This window comes from Triticum dicoccoides, chromosome 4A, assembly GCF_002162155.2.
Source record: "Triticum dicoccoides isolate Atlit2015 ecotype Zavitan chromosome 4A, WEW_v2.0, whole genome shotgun sequence".
Lineage (NCBI taxonomy): Eukaryota > Viridiplantae > Streptophyta > Magnoliopsida > Poales > Poaceae > Triticum > Triticum dicoccoides.
The window spans coordinates 741,577,348-741,584,712 of NC_041386.1; the positions used below are offsets into that span (position 1 = coordinate 741,577,348).

Genomic DNA, 7,365 nt, shown 5'->3' on the forward strand with positions numbered 1-7,365 from the left:
AACCCGACCTAAACACACACGCGCACACATGCTGGTCACCACCGTGGCGTGGCTTAGTCCTAACAAAATGTACGTATGTATTCTAGAGTAGTTTGCTTCGTGTTTCACTGTGGGCGGTGGCGAGGAGGGACAGCCCAAGACTAGAGTCTTGGTCTTCACGGTGGGAGCGGCCCTGCATATCGTCTGGGAGATGTGCCGGAGCTTGGCCGGGTCTTGGCCGACGAGGACAAGGTTCAGCCCACTGCGCGCGAGCTCCACGGCCAGGGACCATCCAATGCCAGATGTTGGCCCCGTGATGGTGGCCCACGTGCCGTAGCACCGCCGGATGTCCTTGGGACCCCGGAAGCACACGGCCAAGTGCCGAACGAGGCGGAACGCCAAGGCAGCTACATAGACGGCGCCAAGAACGACCAGTGATGCGAACCATGCCATCATATTCATCTCCTTGTGTTGTGGATTAATTAGCGGCTACTGGTCGGGGAAGAAGCTGCGGCTCTCTCCAGCAAATTCTGCATAGCAAACCATCAAATGTGCATGCATGTATCGGTCGACATGGATGTGGAGCAAGACATAGCCGGGCAAATCTCTCTAGCAAATGCATGGCACAAAAATGAAACTCACATGAGCTGGGGGAGAAGCAATGGTTGCTCCACTGGCTCTCTGAGATCCCGCAGCTCGCCTTCCGCCTCGGGTCAGGCGGGAGGGAAGGAGACGCGCAAGGATAATCGAGGGTTGGATATCCTTAAATCCTTTCTAGATAAGCAACTACATAGCCTTGAACTGGTGGGTTTGTTGTCGGACCCGAAGGCATATGCGCGCACGGTGCTCCATCTCCAAAGTGATCAATGCTATACGGCTAGGTAGTTAAGCCATCCTCGGTCCTCTCTCCATTCCATAATACAGATATTAGAAATTTTTTCATTTTTTGATAAAATTCACAGAAAAAATTATCAACAACTAAAATACCAAATCAACCTCCCGACACGACGGCAAGTGCGGCATCTTCAACACTGGCATCAGCCGCTGATAGATCCCATGGCCTACAACCGCTGCCTGGCCCTCGAGTGTGCAGTGCCGCCGAGATGCTCTACCACGAGCGAAAAGAGCTATAAAAATAGGTTTGAGGATTAGAGAACAACATAGGCGTTCGACAAAAAAAAGTATAGGCTAGTAATGTCATTATTCTTTATGGCAATGGTGGATAATCTATTTATATTATTAAAACAAGGGAAATAGTATCTCGCGAACGGCAGATTTTCTGGCACTCTCAGCAAACGCTTTGATGGTTGTCGGATTAAGCGCAGAAATCCTGAAGCGGTGGATATATATCCATGTCAGCCACAGACACCTGGTCTTTTGGGATGACTCCTAATCTTAATCCGGCTTGAAGATATACCTGAATTTTCTTTAAAAACGTAGCATCAAAAGAAATGGTTTGTGTAAGCACCACCAGCAGCAGGCCATCTCTTCCTTCAAATGGGTTGAAAATTGTACTAATCCAACGTAGTTAATGGTATATGGGCACACAAGGCTGATTTTGATTCAGTTTTACGAAGCATATGATTTGGGTTCAGTTTTTAGTGCATATAGGCTGCTTTTCTGTTCAGTGAAACGTGAATCAATCTTCTCGAGAAGAAATGAAGAAAGCAGAGATGAAAGACCTCTGGCCAAGCGGCTGCGTGTTTGACGGCGAGGAGTCCCCTGATGGTGGCACTAACGACCTAGGCCAGGTGGCATCTCCCTGACGGCCCGACGGAGAGGGACTGGTAGGCGGTCCAGGCAGTGTCCTTGATAGTTCGACGGCCTGACACCAACGGATAGCCAGATGGCGTCCCTGACAATCCGACGATGATGGGACGGCCAGGCGGTCCAGGCGGCGCCTCCGACGCGCCCCTGCCCGTCGACCAGGCGGTCTAGGCGGCTTTCCCGACAGCCGACGTTCTTGAAGTTGCGGCGGCATCGCTACGGTCGAGGCCACACCAAGGCGATGGGTAGGGGCGGCAGGAGATGTGAGGGGCGGCGTCCTTGAAGCTGCTGCAGGTCCAGGCGATTGGGGTGGCGTGCGTTGCTAAAGCGGGGTGATCGGGCGGCGTCGTGGGGCGGTTTGCTATGGCAGTTTCCTTTCGTGTGAAAGGGCATGTAAGGAAGGGGATCGGGGAGAGAAAGGATTGATTAGCAGTAAACACATTTAGCACTGAACATGTTTAGTTGCTCATCATTAGGACAATAAGTACTGTCGGATTAACGCTAATGGATGGTCGAGATCTGTTGGATCTGCCTCACTGGGTCTTTCTATATTGGTATATAGATTTTGTATCATAGAAATTTTTTGTTGCATCTAACAAAAATGTAGGTATATATGTCTTTCCAAGACGGAAATGTTTTAAGTCTACCTACATGGCGGTTTTTGGAGAATTAATTACCATTCCATTATTACAAATTCTCTCATGCGTGCTAGTGTTTTGCCATGTATCATGACAAATTCTGTTTTCAAATTGGACCTGGAAAAAATTGTTTTTACTATGGCATTTTATTTTAGATACCATGACAATTATTGCGAACTTATAATATATTTTATCATGATGGCAAATATAGTGGACTTAACATGACAAATTTATCTTAAGTAGATTGGCAAATCCCTAATTTTGACATACAATATACTCGCCATGAGTTTGTATATGCTTTTATATTGTTTTTGCCATAGGTCATGGTAAATTTTTCTATTATTTTTGTTTTATGTTTTTTAAATCACGGAAGTTTCTCTATGTTATTTGTGTTCAATTTTTTATATAGCTTTTTTTGGCCATGGATCATGACAATTTTGGTCATACATACCATTTTGTACCATAGTATTTTTTTTGTTGCATCTAAGAAAATGTAGGTAAATATGTGTTTGCACCATGGAAAATTTTAAGAAAATTTGATCTACTCACATGGCATTTTTCAGATTTGTTTTGGCCATTCCACTAGTTCAAATTATGTCATGTGACTTCCCAGATAAATACATAGTTTCTTTTTTCCAATGGAACTGAGTCAATAGGCGAATCTTCATGAACTCGACATGGTATTCGAATTCGTCCTGGAACCGAGTCAATCATGCAAATCTTTGTGAAGTCGGCCAGACTATGTTATCACCCTACTAAGCGGTAACTATAAACACATCGAGATGCAGGACATCACCCTTACGAAAGCGAGATGAGTAAATAAAAAACCCGGAGCCGCTGACCGGAGAAAAAGCTCGTCACTCCACATGAAAAACTTCCCATTCGTACTTCCATTGTTGACCTGAAAGTGTTTGTGGAAGATATACAAGCAGAGGAGAAGTGAAAACATTATAATACCATCCTCGGAATGTACAGTGTAAATGCATATAAAATACTTAAGCTCTTTTGCTTGTAGATAACATTATTGCTGTTTTTGAATCAATTTTCTTTGATCATTGTGATTCACCCTTTTATTAGTGGACGGACCATTTGCATTTGCTCTTGCAAACCAGACAGTCCGCTTGCAACCGGGTTGGATACGAACAGTGGACATTAGATACCGAGCACATTTAGTTAGACGTCTAGAAAAAATAAAGAAAACCGAGTGAGGAACATGTCGACTGAGTGATGCACCCAATGGGTGGAACATATGATAGGTACAAGCACTAGTAATTGTTGTCGGTTGGGGTGGGGTGCCGCGTCGGTTGGGGTGGCTAGGCGGTCCATCGGGGCGGGTAGGGCGCGGGGATAAGGTGGGTAGGAGGGGCGGCACGTCGGTGAAGAGGGAGGTTGTGGGATGGGAGCAGCGGCGGTGGGAGGTGTTGGGCTGGATCGGCGTAGAGGAGAAGGTGGAAGGAGTGGTGGTGGTGGCGGCTGCGGGTCAGGGTTAGGATTTTTTTTGGTTTGGCTGCAGTTCATTTTTGTGGGGTGCTACCGGTTCGGTTTGGGTGTCAGCATAATAAGGCTTTGTTGTCAGAATAAGACACCTAAGGGTGTTGTTAGAATTGACCAATATATATGTATATATGTGTATGTATGTAGGTAGGTAGGTATGTATGTATGTTTCAATGTGGATTTGTTACCTACGTGGCTAGCTATTCATATGCTACCAATCATTAATCGAAGGAGAATATGCTTCCTTTGTAATCCAATCCATGTTTGACAGTGACGCTAACATGCGTGACAGTGTTTCAACCAGTTAATCTCGTAGGGGTGGGCATGTCTACTACGCCAGTCATGCTAAACATGTGATATTGGCAACAACCGTCGATGATCCACGGTAGGAAAGTCTTGCTTTACAATCTGCTGGCAATGATGGTTCTCAAGTGCTACCGTATATAGAACGTGTAAAGGAAAACAGACACCTGCATGGTATGAATTCTATGGCTGGTTTGAAGTATTTGAATGTGGACGGCTGTAATGGTGAGGGTACAACAGCGTGCAATCCATTGTCCCATGAAATAACGTATGATTTGTAGAAATTTTTCCTAAAAAATGTGCTCTTTTGAACGTGTAAATGAAACTACTACAATGACTAATTCTTACTCTGGTTATAGCATTGATGGCATTTGTTGTTAAGGCTTCAAAACACCAACGTTTTCCACTGTGTGCTTCCTTTATATAATCTGACGTGTAGATTGGCATGCATAGCTATGCCTACGATAGCCCACTATTTTCCTTATTATATTTCATTACTGAAGTGGTTCATACCATATTTAAAATTTAAAATTACAACACCGAAAAAGGTAGAACTCATAAATGCATCATGCAGATAGAGCAACGTCTTTGAGATAGAATATCAACACCGCATCACACATATCTTGAAGACATGATATACCATATCTTTGACATTTATTTTTCTTCAGATCTCATCATCCATGGCTATAAGTGATGGCATAAACCATTTGGATGTGCATCTTTTGTGTGCTCTCTTATTTGCCTTCTCACAATATATTACTTGAGACATGGGAACCCTCAAGGTGACAAGCCAGCTATGTTTGCTACTGCTCATGCCACTCCATTTGGTTCCTCGTAAATATTTTGTAGAATAATCGCCTGCAAAAACAATGCAGTTCCTCAATGTATGGTATATATGTTTGCTAGTCATATGTGTAATTTATACTCCTTTACTTACATTCTTTTCTTTTATCACTTAAGAATATTGTAGATTCTGATTTTTCATGCACTATATTTTGGTTGTTGTTTTGTAGGTTCAGAGGCACTGACCTGCAAAGAGGTCAGTGGGACATATACCAATCCACGATGTGATCAGGTTGAATGTGTTGAGGCCTGCCACAAGCAACGCTTTACCCGAGGGGGATGTGAAGGTATCATGTTAATTTGTTTTTGCAAAAAGGAGTGTTCAAGAAAAACGTGTTAAGGCTGTGGAGGATGTGTTGTAGCAATTAGTAAGACTGTTTAGCAAGAAGAACAAATAATGATGTGTGGTAAATTTGGTGACTCGGCCAAGTTGTCCTTATGTGTTGGCTCAAATCACACACATGAATATCTAACTCATGCCAAGAAGATCCATGTGACCATGAAACCTAATTTGTCAGCCTACACTACTACAGGATGGTGCTAACATGATACATGTATCGGAGACCCTTCGACCAAACCGTGTGCGTTGCATGAATCGCAAACGGTACCATAATAAAACCATCACCAATAAAACTAACTGTGTGTGATGACCGAGACATCAAGCATGATTCAGATTAGAGTCGCGTGTGCGCTACGTGGCATACAGTTGATCATACGAACTGTTTGCGATTAGCCTAAACAACAAAAATGGTCAGCCAATTCAAGGTGTGTGCGATAGACGGAATATAGTTCACTCGGATAAACTGTTTGTGATTAGCCAAGGCAATAGAAACGGCCAGCCAGATCAAGGTGTGTGCGATAGACGACATATAGGATGAGGATGATGAACCCGTCTATGACCGTGTTTCGCTCCGGCGGAGTGCTGGAAAATGGTTCTAGATTGGGTCTCGTGGTTCTGGAACTCGCGGCGGCTCGAATAATTATTTGTCGACTCCCCTACGGTTTCTAGAATATTTGAGTATTTACTGAGCGATGAAGCGGTGAGGGAGGCCACCGAGGTGGCACTACTAGGGAAAACCTTATACACAGAATCTTAGCATCAGCATGGTTTTAAAACAAACGCTACTTCTAATTAGAAGTAATTAGAAGTAGCGGGCTCCAGGAAACCGCGCTACTAATAGCGCAGTAGCAGTAGCGCTCTGGGTGAAACAAGCTCTACTACTATAATTGCCACGGCGTTGCCTCCTGGCTAGATATAGTAGTAGCGCCCTTCTTATGGACGCGCTACTGCTAAAGTACTTAGTAGCAGCGTTTTTCTTCAAAACTAGCTGCTGCTAAGTATCACCCCCCTTGCAACTAATTAAGTTTAGTCCCATACTGCTAAGCGAACAAGGTGTTTACCACCTTAAATATGTTACCTCTCAAACTATCTCGAGCACTTGGTCTTCATTGAACTATATGTGTAGGATTTGTGGCTGCAATATGAATCCTCGCGTGTACCTATACAGGTACGGTGAGGATTCATGTTGACTATTTAGATTCTACACAAAAAGATCAATGATGACCAATGTATATTTTTTATGTTTTTACATGCTTAGACTTAGCAGTAGCGTTTTTTTTGGACAAAGCGCTACTGATATTGGTCTTAGCAGTAGCGCGCTCCCTATACCAGTGCTACTGCTAAAGCAAAACAAAACACACGGCCCGGCCGGCCCCCCGCATGCTCATCTCTCAATCGCCCCCCTCCGCCCGATGCCGGCAGTTGCGGTTAGGGTTTCTCCTCCGCCACCGCCGCCGCAGGTAATGCTCCTCCCCCCTCTTGTTGCCCCTCCGCTGCTCCTCCAACCTCTCGCCGCCCACTATGTCGCTGCCCGCGAGCTCTGGCCAGGCGCCTTTGGCCGACCGCCCTCGATCCCCTCGCCGGCCGCTGTCGTCGCCCTCTCTCGTAGGAAAGTCACCGGCCTTTCCCTCGTCAGCACCCCAGACCGAGGTCACCATGCCATCCCCCCTCCTCGACAGCACCCCGCGAGGTCTGCCCCACCTCGATGTAGTGAGGGCTTATGGATTTCATATGGATAACTAGATGCTTTTGTTTTCTGTAATAAGTTATTTTTTGCAAAATGTAGGTGCCAATTTAGTAGAAATGCGTTGGTAGGTGGTACCGTGATCTGCTAGATATTGGTTTTGATACAAGTATTTAGTTTGCAAGTGCTAAGTTAATCCCAATTAAATTTCCCACTTGTTTATTTAATCAGTTATCTTAGGCAATAGGGGCCAAATTAGATAAAATGTGTCTTGGTAGGTGGTACCTTGATTTGGTAGATAACTTATTACAGATCTT

General features: G+C 44.8%; 1 pseudogene; it reads right to left on the reverse strand.

Annotated features, from left to right (window-relative positions):
* The window catches only part of LOC119284378, a 6,581-nt pseudogene extending 6,149 nt beyond the window's left edge, over positions 1 to 432 (reverse strand).
* Positions 433 to 7,365: the final 6,933 nt, after the last annotated feature.